This window comes from Rana temporaria, chromosome 4, assembly GCF_905171775.1.
Source record: "Rana temporaria chromosome 4, aRanTem1.1, whole genome shotgun sequence".
Classification (NCBI taxonomy): Eukaryota; Metazoa; Chordata; class Amphibia; order Anura; family Ranidae; genus Rana; species Rana temporaria.
In genome coordinates this window covers 402,993,563-403,008,841 of record NC_053492.1, presented here as the reverse complement: position 1 = coordinate 403,008,841, position 15,279 = coordinate 402,993,563, and the positions used below count along the sequence as shown (strand labels likewise).

Genomic DNA, 15,279 nt, shown 5'->3' with positions numbered 1-15,279 from the left:
AGCAATGGGAGGATAAAGAGAAGGTGAGCATGTGCAGCCTGGAAGTAGTCAAGTAAAGTGAAAAGTGAACCTGTTGTTTTACACTGCAAGGGCCCAGAGGCGATTAAGTTTGCATGTGTTGCGCTATATAAGTTTTCATTCATTCATTCATTCATTCATTCAAGGACAAAGTAAGTCTTCTCTTTAAATTTCTTATATATCGAAATTTTTCATGAAATATTTAATATTTTCTGTCATTTAGGAGTCTTTGGTGCTCTTCTCTATGTATAGTTTACAGCAAATTGTTTGAGCAAATAAGGCTGGCTTTCAGTGACAAGTCCCTCTTGCCCACCATTTTAATTATGCTCTTCCTATGGCACCTATTCCTCCAACACTTTGTTTGAAATAACTGTATATTATGCCAAATTGAAAGGACAATCTTTTCTGTTCAATACCTGAATGCTTCTGTAGAAATTCAATAGATAAAGAAATTTGACTGACTGTCAACCTCCTAAAATTGTGCTGCCCAAAGCCAAGGCTTATGTCACCTTTCCAGAAATAGCCAATAGTAAACATCAGCAGCATAATTTTCTACCCTCTGGCCATATTGGATTTTATGTAGGCCACCCAAACCGACAAACTTTGCGTTCAGTATGCTAATGAAAAACAACAAGTTCACAGTACCCCTTACTGAGCACAGTAGATACACTAATAACTATTACAGGCAAACAAGATAGACAGTGCTGTTTATTTACAGAGCTGATTCGCTGCCTTTAGTATTAAAGGACAACTTCATTTTAGTGACGTTTTCCTTAAAGGTGTATGCAATGAAAAATAATGGGAGTTTTAGTCTCCCCCCTGTGTTGCAGAATTTTCACTTCCTGTCTGGCAAAACTGTTGTCACCATAACAGTAAGTGAGCAGAAATTTCTAATTTCTCTGAAGAGCAATAAAAATCTGATAGTGTCTCTAGTCTTTCCTCACACTATCCAAAATTGAAAAAATAATATTTGTCTGGAAATACACTTTAGGATTCTCCTCCCCTATTGTGTAACACTTATAGCTAAATAATTACCTTCAGCCCTGCTCCAGAGATCCTATCTATGTGGCCATGCCCAACTTTTATCAACCTTAGCATGAAAAATCCTTGACAAGGCCTCGAACAATGCACATTGCAGCCTCAATTATTCCTATGGCTAGTCTTTTCTTACATTAGCCCCAGTCATCAAGAGGAGCATGGATCAGTCATAGGAATAAAGGAGGCCTCATCATGTCCTTTAAGCATGTCAAGAAGGCGTTTTTAAATATAGTATGGTGAATGTTTTCAAATATGTTTTCTTGCCATCATCACCTTACATTTCAATGTTCATTAAACTTTTACAAGCTAATTTACTTTAAACATGTCTCCTATTTAATATAATCTGTTTCACAATTTACAGAATTTTTTTTCCTCCTACGTACACAATTTTTTCTATGACTTCTGACTTTACTGTTTTGCTTTAACCCTTTCGCTGCCAGGCCCTGTTCTCCATTTTTATACTGTTCTCCATTTCTACACTCAGGCCAGACCATTTTTAAAACTTTTCCTTTGCTTTTTTATTTTTCCCTTATAGCTTTCAGAGTTTTTAAAAGACCCCCCCAACCATATATTTTCTGAAAGCACATGACCAGTAGAATAAAAAGAAGGATTTTTAAGGTCCCACGATATTTGAGCAAATGTTTATTAAAACAATATTTTTGCTAAAAATCCACTAAGATCATGATTAGCAGATAAATACACAGCAAATTTTACAAAATTCCTATTAAATATAAAAGCTTAACCTGTATTAAATTAATAAATAACAAATATTTTAAATTGCGCCTTTTTGCGAAAGGGTTCAAATTGAACAGATGCAAAAGTGTAAATATTCAAATTTCACTAACAATCTGAAGGTTTTAATTTTTCCCTTACAGCTTTTAGAATTTGTGAAAGACCCCCAAAACCATATATTTTCTGAAAGCATATGACCTCTTAAATAAAAAGAAGGTGCTACTGATTTTTTAGACCCTGCAGTATTTCACAAATGTTTATCAAACCTATATATTCACAAAAAATACATTAAAACTGTATTAGCAGATAAAAACACAGCAAATTTTACAAAATAACTGCTAAATTCGTACTAAATATAAAAGCTTAACCTAATAAAGAAAAAAATTGCGCTAAACCAATGTAAATAGAAAATGATTTCCTAAGAGGCAGCAGTAAACGTGTAAACCACAAGTAACATAAGAAAAAAGCAAAAACTGCGTCAATAAGTGTAAATAAGACACAAGAACACTAGTCCTTGTGAATATAGAGTATTGGTTCAATAAACTGATGCTTGAAACAGACAACACCCAGGTGCTTGCAAGATCCAGTGAACCACCACCACATGGACAGAGGCTTACCAAAAGGTAATGAAGTGTCAGCATAAACATATTCCACAGCCGTTCATGGATCACAGGCAGATGACAGCAAATTCAATCCAGGAAAGCAGCCACATAGAGAGTCCTCAGTACTGGTACAGGTTCACATCAGCCCATCCATAGAACCAAAAAATGAAGGAACCGCACATAGTGTAATACCATCAAAACGGATTTAATAACAAGTAAAAAAACTACTTACAAACAAAGGTAATTTCGGTTGTATAAAAACAAATGCCGGCCGGCATAGAGAGGAGCCCTTCCTCGTAGCGTCGAACGCGGTGACGTCTGGAAATAAAGCATTGGAAAAACCTTTATTCACTGTCTGGACCTTCGCTCACTGCTTTGTTCTCCAACTGCACCCATATGCCACATTAAGGTAACTTAATATGCCAATCCCAACAACAAATCAGTGGCTCCTTCGGGGGTAGCGCTACACGTGGGGGATTTCGGCTGTTACCGTTGGCAACCAGAAAAGTGAGTGACCATTTATTAAAGAGCGAAGAGTGTCCGGTGCTGTGTTTTTGAACTGTCCGGCAACGAGGCAGTTAACGTCGCATTGCTAAGCTTGGGCATACGTGCAGCACGACACACGCCTACAACATGCCTGGACATGTTCTTTCAAGTGGGCGGAGCCACCCTCCCCTGCGTGAGACGTACAGTGGGATTTTGCGCCAAATGGGGGGGTGAAACGCCCATTTTCGCGCCAAAGCAGCAGTGCCTCCATTTCCTTCGAGTAGGACGGATCGCTGCTGGAGATGTCCGGAATTTCGAAGGACCCTGCTACCCTGAGGTGCCCCATGACCACACCAGGGGTGTCCGCTACGTCTACAGGAGTGCCCGTGACAGACACAGGCATCCGGCTATCCACGAGAGGGCAGTTTGCATTGCTGTCCTCTCGAGGGACCGAAATGATGGGCTTGACCTGCATCTCTTGCCATTCACCCGATGCCGGAAGTGTTGGGTATATCTATTAGAGGTTGCACCATTCGTCGGTCCACCGAGGGACTACCACGTGGACCGACTCTCGGGGGTGGTCACCGCAGAAGTGGAGGCCCCATGGCCGGAAATTCCTTCCTCCGAGGGGATCGCGGAATCTGAGACCCCGAGTGATGGCGATGCCACCGTCCCGTCTACTAAGGATTCATTGCCGGCTACCTTGCTCTCCTACCCTCAGAAGGTAAGCCCGCTGGACGGAATGGGAAATGCCAGTGACTGTGTAGCCCGCGCGGCATGCGTGCAGGCCGAGGCCACTCGTGAGGCCGTCTCAGTCGGCGCGGCCTCCATCAGATGTGTCGATACTGGAAGAAGGCCTCCCCGGCCAATCGATTGGGACGAGTGAAGGAAGTCCCATCGGCCTGATCCGGCCACTGCCCCGACCAAGGCCCTAACCTACCTCCCTTCCGAAGCGGAGGAATCCTCAGATTTTGAACTCTGGTCAGGCGATTCCAGGATGGGTAGTGATGACCTGCCTGACCACCTTTTTGAGCCACGGTTCCCCGAACAACAGGGCTTTGGGGGATTCCGGGCCCTGGGAACCAGGAAAAAGAAGAAAAAGCGCCCTGCTCGGAGTGCATCTTGTGGGCCGAGCTCTGTGTGTCTACCTTGAGGAGCTGGTGAGTTGTGTTGTGTGATTTCTTTGACTCACCGCTCCTCCAACCCGGGACATGCCGTCCTATGCGGGGCACCCGATGTTCATGTTGCCGGGCCCTGTTTGTGTGATCGGATGAGTTTCTCTGTGTTGCCAGACATGGGCACTCACCCAAAGGGAAGTTACGGATAAGTATGCCCCCACTCTGTTTTGAACTTTTCTCCCAGTTTCCCTTTTCCTTCCTGCTCCTCCAGATCCACATAGACATTTGTGTGAAGGACTCTTGGGAGGGGTTTGGGTTCAGTCAGTTAGAGTGGGACCTTGCCAACTTCTTTATAGCAGCTTTGGAAAAATTCAGCGAGGAAAAATAACAATTTTTCCATTTTTTTTACTTCCCTTTGCTGCTACTTCTTCACCTTTTGAGTTTTGAACTGCCGCAGTACCAGCGCACTGACCGCTAAGTCTTATTGTTTTGAATTTCTTGCATAGAAAAGAGTATTTCTCTCACAGCACTTACACCTTAGGACTCCTTGGGAGGGAAGGAAGTTTTGCGCTGGGGCCCGAGTGCACAGCTTCAATCCTGACCCTGGAGGTTGTAAATACATAAGAAATTATTTTGATATCAGAATGCATATTGTATATTTGTATGCTCCTTTATCTTTCTTATACATGTTTTTTTTTTGGACCCACCTACTATCAACACTGCGGAGAATGGGCAGCTAGATAGATAGGGCTGTGTATGTTGTATGTCTTATGCTATTTAAATATTTTAATGCAATGTGTGAATCCTGTCCTTCCTTCTTTTCCTCCTTTTTTCTGTCTGGTTAGCAGGTAACAGGCCAGCATTCGGGCTTGTATGCTTTAGGACACTGGGGACAGTGTAATTTCAAGTGGGGGGAGTATGTAGCGCCCCCTTACTTTCAGTATGGGCACTACGCTAAAGTTAGTGGGAATGGGAGAGTTATTTTGCTCCCATTCACAATTTGCTAAATTGGGACTTCTGTCATTCCAGAAATGTCCACTGGGTCAGTCTGTGCTCCAGGGATGCAGTACCATCCCTGGCCAGCAGTTGGCACCAGTGGGGTTCTGGCAGAGTGAGTTTTCCCCAGCACCCAATTAGAGGAGTTTTTCCCTCGCGGGGCCTGATGGGGGAGAGTATATCTGTGACAGGTGTCATGTGCTCAAAAGTCTTCGCGGGGTCCCGGTTCCAGGTGCGGCATCCACCTTCAGGGTGCGCGCATCCATGGACCCCGTCAGCGCGGCCTACCTGGCCAAAATTGCAGGCTACACAGAACCTCATCCGGAGGTAAAAGGGGACTCCAGTGACTTGCTGGGTCCCCAGTTCTATTGAGAGGATCCCAGGCTGGGTGCCGTTCGATTGGTGGGTCGGCTTGAGGGGAACCCGGAGGCAGGTTGTCCAACAGGGCTTGAACGAACCAATCGGGGATCTGGTGACGGGAATGCTGACAGGTACGCTTTGCTGTCATCTGGTGACTTATGCTAAAATCTACTGGGAGGATTCGCTCCATTCATCCATTTAGCTCACTTAAAGTAAAAGGCTTGTGGCAGAGGCCCTGGAGCCAGGTGTGTGAGAGAGACCTGTTCCTCCCAGCAATCCTGGTGAAAAGTGAAACTCGGCTGCCAGGCCTGTGACAGGGGTCTGTCCGGGGGAACTTCACCCACTCTGGCTAGAGTGGCGACGAATGATAATCTGATACTACTGAGAGCAGGACTGCTCGGTTCATATCCAGGCCTGGTACCGCAGAGTTTTTCCCTTTTCTTCATCAACCTTTTCTTCCTATCTGAAGTTGATGTTGGCCGTGTTGGCCTGGAAATAAAGCATTGGAAAAACCTTTATTCACTGTCTGGACCTTCGCTCACTGCTTTGTTCTCCAACTGCACCCATATGCCACATTAAGGTAACTTAATATGCCGATCCCAACAACAAATCAGCTGCTCCTTCGGGGGTAGCGCTACAGGTAAAAAACGAACTTGTGCAAAAATGTAAATATCCAAATTTCTAAAAAATTCTGAAGGTTTTAATTTTTCACTTACAACTTTCAGAGTTTGTAAAAGACCCCCCAAACCATATATTTTCCGAAAGCATATGACCTTTAGAATAAAAGAAGGTGCTACAGATTTTTTTAGGCCCTGCGGTATTTGCGAAAATGTTTACTAAATCAATATTTTCGCTAAAAATACACTAAAATCATTTATAGTGGATTCATACAGGGCAAAATGTACACAATTCCTACTAAAATCCTAGCAAATATAAAAGTTAAAACTGTACAATTCTTCCGGGGCTGAAGTGGTTAACGATGGTGGCTTGCAGGGATCCCGTTTGCGCGTGGGGGGGGGGGGTGTCGGACCGGGTGTGGGGGTGATCAGTGCTGGGGGGAAGAAGGGGTGAAAGGGATAGGAGAGTGGAGGGCAGTTTAAGGTGAAAGTTATGGGTGTGGGGGGTCGGTCACATTATAGGTTAATAACTCTGATTAGCAGGTTAGGGTTAACCTTTATTAACTCTACTCAAACCTGCAATTGGACAGGAAAAAGAGTAGTTACGTAATAATTACTTAGTGACTGAATAAGGTTAGATGACAGTGATGGTAATTTAGAAATGCTGGGCCAAATCCTCAAAAGGGATACGCAGGCGGAACTGCTGTTCAGCCTGCGTATCCCTGTGCCTATCTTTGGAACTGATCCTCAGAAGCAGTTTTTCAAAGATAGGCATAAGATCCGACATCTGTAAGAGACTTAGGCCCCATACACACGGGAGGATTTATCCGCGGATACGGTCCAGCGGACCGTTTCCACGGATAAATCCTCTCGAGGATTTCCATGCGATGGAGTGTACTCACCATCGCATGGAAATCCACGCCGAAATCCTCTGGCGATGACCTGTCGCGCCGTCGCCGTGATTATGACGCGGCGACGTGCGCGACGCTGTCATATAAGAAATTCCACGCATGCGTCGAATCATTACGACGCATGCGGGGGATCCCTTCGGATGGATGGATCCGGTGAGTCTGTACAGACCAGCGGATCCATCCGTTGGGATGGATTCCAGCGGATAGATTTGATAGCATGTCATCAAATATTTATCCGCTGGAAATCATCCCAGGGGATAAATATCCGCGGAAACAGATCCGCTGGAGTGTACACACCATAGGATCTATCCGCTGAAACCCATTCACTGGGATTTTTCAGCGGATGGATTCTATCGTGTGTGTGGGGCCTTACACTGTCGGATCTTAGGATGCAGTACCGCATCCCCTGCTGGGGGCATTTTGTGTCGAAATGCCGCCTAGCGTATGCAAATGAGGACTTACGGAGATCCACAAAGCTTTTCAGCTTTGTGTTTTCTGCGTAAGTTTACTTTTGCATACGTAAAATTAGTTCTGCTTTTACAAAGTGTAAACTAGTTACACCTTGTAAAAACAGACCTTTTTTTCGATCGCCGCGATTTTTTTTTTTTACCCGACGCAACTTTATTGTCCCATCGCAATCCACAAAGCCCGGCGTAACGTAATTTCGCGCGCTGCCCTTCGGGAAAATGACGTCACGAGCATGCGCAGTACGTCCGGCGCGGGAGCGCGCCTCATTTAAATTGTCATCGCCCCCTGGAGAAGAGGACCGCCTTGCGCCGGAGACATTTAAGTTACACGGCCTGAAATTTCTAGGTAAGTGCTTTGTGGATCGGGCACTTGTGGATTTTAAGGCAGTGTAACTTAAATGGGAAAAGATAAGTTAGGCAGGATCTTTGAGGATTTGGCCCGCTGTATTTCCATTTTATACCTGGCAACAGAAAGTTTGTCTAGAGTTTAATGTTTTTATTTTTTTATTATTTTTATTTACTTCATGGAAAATGTTTCAGACCTGTCTCAACTTGAGTCAGTTTTTTTGAGAATACAGTGCAGTTCATCAGTAAAGAAAATGTAAACCCTAAGAGCCCATTCACACCTAGGCGTTTTGTCGCCTGTAGTGTGACGCCCGCTGCCGCCCCGACACGCCAGAGGGATGATGTAACATTGCCCTCTATGGAGATGGTTCACATCTCCACGCCGAACGCCTTCCGCCTGCCGCCTGTCGCCTGAAAAAAAGTCCCGGACCTTTTTTTCAGGCGTCTTTCGGCGTTCGGCATAGGAGATGTGAACCATCTCCATAGAGGGGGTGAAGGCTGCATTCACAATCGCGGCGTTTTGTCGCCGCGAAACGCGGTACAAAATGCCGCTATTTGTCGCCGCAATTCGCGGGACAAAACGCCGCGATTTAGTACGCCGAGGTGTGAATACAGCCTAACTGAATTACATTTTAATTTGCTAAATTACTGTTTCATATACAATTTTTTTCTAGTATCATACTTTGTTGCATGTTAGTGCAGTTAATTTCCTGCAGCTTATTTGTACCCCATTCCTGTCTACATGCATGTATTTGAGCGATGGTTGCATGTAATTTCTAAGTGGTGGGTTTTGTGATGGTGCCAACAATGGACCATGTCTGCATTAATGCACTCTCCATCAATGTGATAGGGTGACAACACTATAGCACAAATGGGAGACAGGAACAGAATGATGTCACCCTATAACAAGAAGTGCCTGAATAAGGACCTTCATGGCAGGATTACTAGGTTTTATTTTAATGAAAGCTGCAGATTTAAAAATATTATAAGTGACTATTGAAATGACAACAATATGTTTAAACTTATATGAGATTTTAGTGGTTGGGTTTGCATACAGTATACTTTAATATCAAGGCACGTGATGAGTTTTGAGAAAATCAGATGACCTAATAGGACAGTCCATTATCCTAAAAGTTTTTGTTACTTCTCAAGCTGATCAAGGTATTTCACTCCTTTCTTCCGCTCTTCTATAAACATTTTAAGTCTTCTAATTATGGTGGGGATAGCCCACCAAACATTTCATAAATGTTCCAGAGTCCAATTGATGCAAAGCTTCTTCTTTTCTCGGTAAGCCCACCAGCTTGGCCTAAATGTGTCATTAATGGTGCAAGAAAGCTGCACTGCAAGGTCACACACTATGAGAAAGTTTATTTTTTTTGCACAATAAAAACAACAAAAAGTGAGACATAACCAGCCACACATGTCGGGAAAATGAGGAAAAATGTAATAAATAAAAAAATAAGAAAACTACCACAACATCCCACCCTCCCCTTTTTCCAGGTTTACCACCCTGTGGATAAATTCACTTCCCTAGATGCAGGGCCCCTACAACATGAGGGGCAGGTATCCTCAATATCATGTTAAATACATGCAATGTTATACTATACTATAACATATTGCATAGTGCATAGTTTACACTGCATCAATAATAATATTAGTGCCTTCAATCAGTTTCAGAGAGAGCTACCAAGGCAGCAGTCAGTCTCCAGAAAACCCAATGGTGTCACAGAATTACATTCAAAGGTGTCAGTGTGTTACCTGACCAATATGTCAACAATACAAAAAAAGGTCACTGCCCCCTGTGGTCTTCACAGCAAGGAGCACTGGAAGGGCAAACGCATTTTTTGTATTTTAGATATATTGGTCAGACAACGCACAAGAAATTTGCTGCCATTGTGCTGGGTGTCTAGTGTGTTCCTGCGCCTTTAAGGAGGGTCGGGCTCCCTCCAGTCATCTGCCCTTCATCTATCCGTCAGAATACATGTGCTCCCACTGTGGAGACTCTTCAAATTTAGAGTTAGGGTCTGCAGGATACAGGGTGCCTTGGCGGGGTCTGCAGCTTATGCATGTATTTGCAAATGTGTGCAACTAAACCCCTGTTTTTAACACATACTGTTAGACAGGTTAATTTGGTTGGTCGCAGGCTTGTTGGTAAGTTGAACTTGGAAATTCTTTGGTTTTATAAAGCCAGTTTGATCCATGTCAACCAGGGATGGGAGTGATATGGACAATCTGGTAGCCAAAATCTTTGTGGGAATTTTAAGTTCCGCGTTGAGGACTATTGGTCTTTACAAAGAAACAAAATGTAAGATCTTTACCCGGTTTGGGTATGAGAACTACATAAGCATCCAACATAGAGGAAGGTAGAGCCCCATTTTCAAAGCAGTATAAATATAAGATTTATAGTCTAGTGCCTAGGGTATCAGAATATTGCCTATACCACTCCACTGGAACCCATCCTGGCCAGGGGATTTATTTGAGGTAAATGAAAGAATGGCTGCTTCTAATTCTTTACGAGTAATAAGACAGTTCATGCTCAACTGAGGTTGCTTTTGGTAAGATTGACTGTAACTCATCATTGAACAAATGTCTTTGCCACCTGATCTATTTTTTTCATGCCATATGCTAGATCAGACATTCTGAATAGTGGTGTTTAGTGTCAAAAGTTCACACTGCACTGAAATATGAGATCAGTCCTTATTTGAGCAAATGATTATTTAAGCTGAACTTCAAGCAGATAAAAGCACAATGTAATCTATTTGTGTATTGTTTAAAAATAATTAAACATATTTTTTAGTACATTGAGGGACACCTTTGGGTTATACATCCATCTACAGGAGGATTGGAAACTAGCAAAGTGATTGAGTATTCTTTGCAAAGTGACATTTCACCAAAATCACTAAGCTTTGAGGAGAATTCTCTTGCAAGGGGTTACTTCCCTTGCAAAGTGAACAGCCTATTTTCTTTTAGTAAATCAACCCCATAATGTATTCAGAGGTTTTGGTAAAGAGCAAAACAAAATAGGGTAGGAAATGTTGTTTTTTCATAGCCAAAACAGATATTGAGAAAAAGGGAAGAGGCAGAGGAAGCAAAATACAACCATGTTGAAAAATGCATTACAACAGGCATCACTAAATGGTGGACTGCGGTCCAGACACAAACCGAGTGACAGTCCTGTCCAGACCGTGCCACTTGGCAGTCTGAGTGGTTACCTCTCCTGCCACCGCTTCTGCTAAAACTCCGAGCATGGCAGAGGGCAGCCGACACAGCAGGGTGTATTCCTTTTCTGTATATGTATTCACTTGTCTGTCACCCCCGCTGAAGTTAATAGGGTGGGAAATATGATAGGTCTACATGAGGAGCAGGAGCTGCCCAACCTTTCACTTGTTGAGAAGAAAAGTCGGTCAGCTCCCATCCTCAGTGCAGACCTTCCGTATCTCATGCACTCTTCCCTGCTGTTAGTTTAACAGGCAGGTGAATACAAATACAGTAGACAAATTCACTCTGCTGTGCCTCTTGCCCTCTGCTGTGCTGTGTTAAGGTATAACTGTAAAGGGAGAAGAGCTGTAACTGCAGTGGAGACTATGGTTTAAATGGGGGGGGGCTTTGCTATGGGGGCTATTATGTGAAAAGGGGAGCAGTGATGTGAGGAGGAGGGTTGTGGTTGCGAAGGGGGCTGTGATGTTAGGGGGGGAACTGTGATATTGAGGGTTGTGATTTGCAAGCAGTATTTTGGTGTTGGGGGGCTCTGATGTGAAGGGGGGATTGTGATGTTAGGGGGCTCTAATGTCAAAAGGGGGAACTGATGTAAGGGGAGCTGTGATGTAAGGAGAGGGGGTGCTGATGTGAAAGAGAATTTAAAGCCTAACTAAAAAATAAATAAATGCAGCTTTGCCCGCCTGACCATGTCATTCATTTACAGTATTCTGTGAATGGGAAAACTACAAGTCCCGACAGCTTTTGTGGATGTTGGCTTGTAGTCCTCAATGAACTACAAGAGCGCTGTTGATTGCTCTTGTTAGTTCACTGATCTTCCTTGTTAGAGTGTAACTGCCTGCCCATATAGGAGGTACAGGCAGATAGCTACACAGACAGTCTGCAGGACTGTGGCATTACACCAACGATTTGCTGATCGTGGGTGCAATGCTTTACAGTTCCCTAACAAAAAAATAAACAAATTCATATTTTTCTGTGAAGCGAAAATTACAGCACCAAAGATGTTATTGGAAAGTGCAAAGAAAAAGATTATGTCAAACAGCTGCCAATAGTAAGTCAGTATTATACTTACAGCACTATTGAAAAGAAACAGCAAGCGGCATTAGTTTGTAATCCTAAACTCAATGGGGTAGATTCATGTAGGAGATACGAAGGCGCATCTCTAAGTGTGCGGCGTCGTATCTATGCGCCTGATTCATAGAATCAGTTACGCATAGATTTGACTAAGATCCGACCGGCGTAAGTCTCTTACGCCGTCGTATCTTATTTGCAATTTTAGGCTGGCCGCTAGGTGGCGCTTCTGTATATTTACGCGTTGAATATGCAAATTAGGTAGATACGCCAATTCAGAAACATACGTTTGCCCGGCGAATCTTTTTACGTCGTTTACATTAGACTTTTTCCGGCATATAGTTACCCCTGCTATATGAGGCGTATCCTATGTTAAGTATGGCCGTCGTTCCCACGTCGAGTTTTGAAAATTTTACGTTGTTTGCGTAAGTCGTTCGTGAATAGGGATGTACGTAATTTACGTTCACGTTGAAAGCAATGATGTTTTGCGGCGGATTTTCGAGCATGCGCACTGGGATTTTTTCACGAACGCCGCATGCGCCGTTCGTAAAAAACATCAAATACGCAGGGTCACAGTTAATATACATAAAACACGCCCCCATCATCCACATTTGAATTATGCAGGCTTACGCCGACACAGATACGTTACGCCGCCGTAACTAAGGGCGCAAGTTCTTTCTGAATACAGAACTTGCGCCCTAAATTACGGCGGCGTAACGTATCTGCGATACGTTACGCCGAGCATAAAGATAGACGATTCTATCTGAATCTAGCCCATTGAGTTTAGGATTACAAGCTAGCGCCCCATGCTGTTTCTTTTCAATATTCATATATATATATATATATATATATATATATATATATATATATATATATATATATATAAATATATATATTTAACAATACATTTTTATTAAATTTGGTTTACAACATAAGGTAACAGATTGGGATTCTGAACAAAAGGTATAGTACAGATCCAAACATACAGCTCAGAGACAAAAAATTGCTGGAAAGCAGCACTAGGTTACAAGTAGCAATAATACTATTGAAAGGTAGCTTTATTCATCTAGATAGACCAATAATGGGAGAAAGACTATTTTAGGATATTGAATGCTATGAGGCATTTAAATGTGTGGTTAGAATTTACCATGTTCACCAGTTCAGAAAGATTGAGGGACACCTTGGATTTCCAGTTTTTTAGAAGGAGTATCCAAGCCGTCACCAGAATGTGTGTGACTACTGCTCGCTGGACTACAGAGAAGCGATCAATGTCTAGATTTAACAAGGCTTATGCCGCTTACACACGACCGTTTTTCCTGTCATGCAAAAAACTAAGTTTTTCTCAACGTGATTCGTCGTGATTTCTCTCAAGCCTGCCTTGCATACACACGTTCATGAAAAAAAAAAAAGCTAGAGCAAAGCGCGGTGACGTACAACACGTACAACGGCACTATAAAGGAGAAGTTTCATTCAAATGGCGCCACCCTTTGGGGCGCTTCTGCAAATTTCTGAGCATGCATGTTTTTTCCCCTCAGAAAAGCATACACACGAGCAGTTTTCGCGACGAGAAAAAGAACGACGAGAAAAAATAGAGCAGGTTCTAATTTTTTTGTGGGCAGTTTTCTCGTAGAGAAAACTGCTATGGAGCATACACACGACCGGTTTTCACGACCAATCTAAAAAATGGCAGTTTTCTCGTCATGAAAAACGTGTGTACGCAGCATAAGGCAGGCTGGGGTTTGGTCACTATGCCGAGCTATCTGGACCAAAACTTGTAAGACATGGGCAGCTCCAGAGGCTGCGTAAGAGATTCCCTACCTGGTCACATTCACGCCAGAACATGGCAGAGACTGCCTGTAAACATTTTAGACAGTCTGAAGGGAATATAGTGCCATCTGTTAGTGATTTTTCTCATTGTTTCAGAGTGGCTAGTGCACTGAGAGGCCCTAGTAATTGAGCTAAATGTGGCTCGCCATTGAGCTGGGGAGAACAAGGCCTGGAGGTCAGATTCCCACTTTAACATAGGGCTGGTTTTGCAAAAAGTTTATCCTCAAGGGTGTTGTAGAAGAGAGCGATCCTTCGCAGTTTAGACTTGGACTGGGTAATGAAATTCCAAGTTTGAGGAGGTAGAGACATAGTGGGAAGAGGGTGTTTGGTTAGGAAGTGCAGCATCCTGGCGCATGTAAATTGGTGCTGCGGGGGGAGATGGTGTTTATGTGCCAGTTCTTGAAGGGGTTAAGGGGATTGTTTTTTAATAAGGTCATGAATGTAGGTTATACCATGGTTCAGTAAGGATCTAGTCGGGAGAGCGGGGATCATAGCCTCAAAGATTTGGAGAGGAAGGGGGGGGTATGGCTGGGGGTTGTATGTTCAAACGTAACAAATTGAGATGTATTCATGCCTGTATTGAGGCTTGCATTAGGTTCCAGGGTTAATATTTATATATTTTTTACCTGCAAAATATTATAATATATTAATATATATATATTTTTTTGTAAAAGTGAGCTTATCCTTTAAACAGAATGATTTAGTACATCCAACCAGCAGATGGAGCTCTGATCTCCTTTTCATAAAATTGTTTTTTACAGCTTTCAGCTGTGCTGAAATAAGCCATTCTTTATAGAACACTAACAAGCCATCACAGCAAAGACTCAGTAGGAAGTTTCTGTCAGACAGAGAGAACTGCAAAGTAAGCTCTGTTGGCTTTCCTGTCTTTTTAGCCAACTCATAGTGCTTTAAGAATAATTTTTCATGTATTTAATATTTATTTGTTAAAAAAAAAAGTATTTCATAAACAACAGTTTTACAACTTATAAACTAAAATTATATATAGAATAATAAAAAAAAAAAAGACTGACCCTAAACCTTTATAGTTTCAAATTAAAGTCCTGTCTGTTAAGTGAACCTACTTTTGCCACCTATGTGCAAAAGACCGTTTCACTTTAAGCCCGTTCTTGCTTGAGTGTCTTTTGTCACAGTGTATGACTTGATTTGGACTAGTCTGAGGTTGGTGAAAACCCACAGAGCTTGAAAGCTGGCTCATTCTGGCTGGTCCCTGACACGTACAAGAGTGTGGAAATGGCATCTGAAGTGCACTGCTGGAAATAGCCTTAGACAATGGGAAACCATAGGCAGATAAAACATGTGTGATATGATAGATAGCTTTGCATAATGTAATTTAGTATTTCCTGTGAATCCTGCATGCGCTTTGTTTCTCATTTCTAGGAGGATGACACAGCAATGTACTTTAGGAGATTACAGAAGTAATATTTAAAGCATTGGCTTGTAGAATTGTCTTTGTG

General features: G+C 42.8%; 1 protein-coding gene across 1 annotated transcript in view; it reads left to right on the top strand.

Moving 5' to 3' along the window:
* The window catches only part of LOC120937755 (WD repeat containing planar cell polarity effector), a 480,161-nt gene that overhangs the window by 117,496 nt on the left and 347,386 nt on the right, over nt 1-15,279 (top strand). The gene's annotated exons all lie outside the window — the stretch shown is intronic.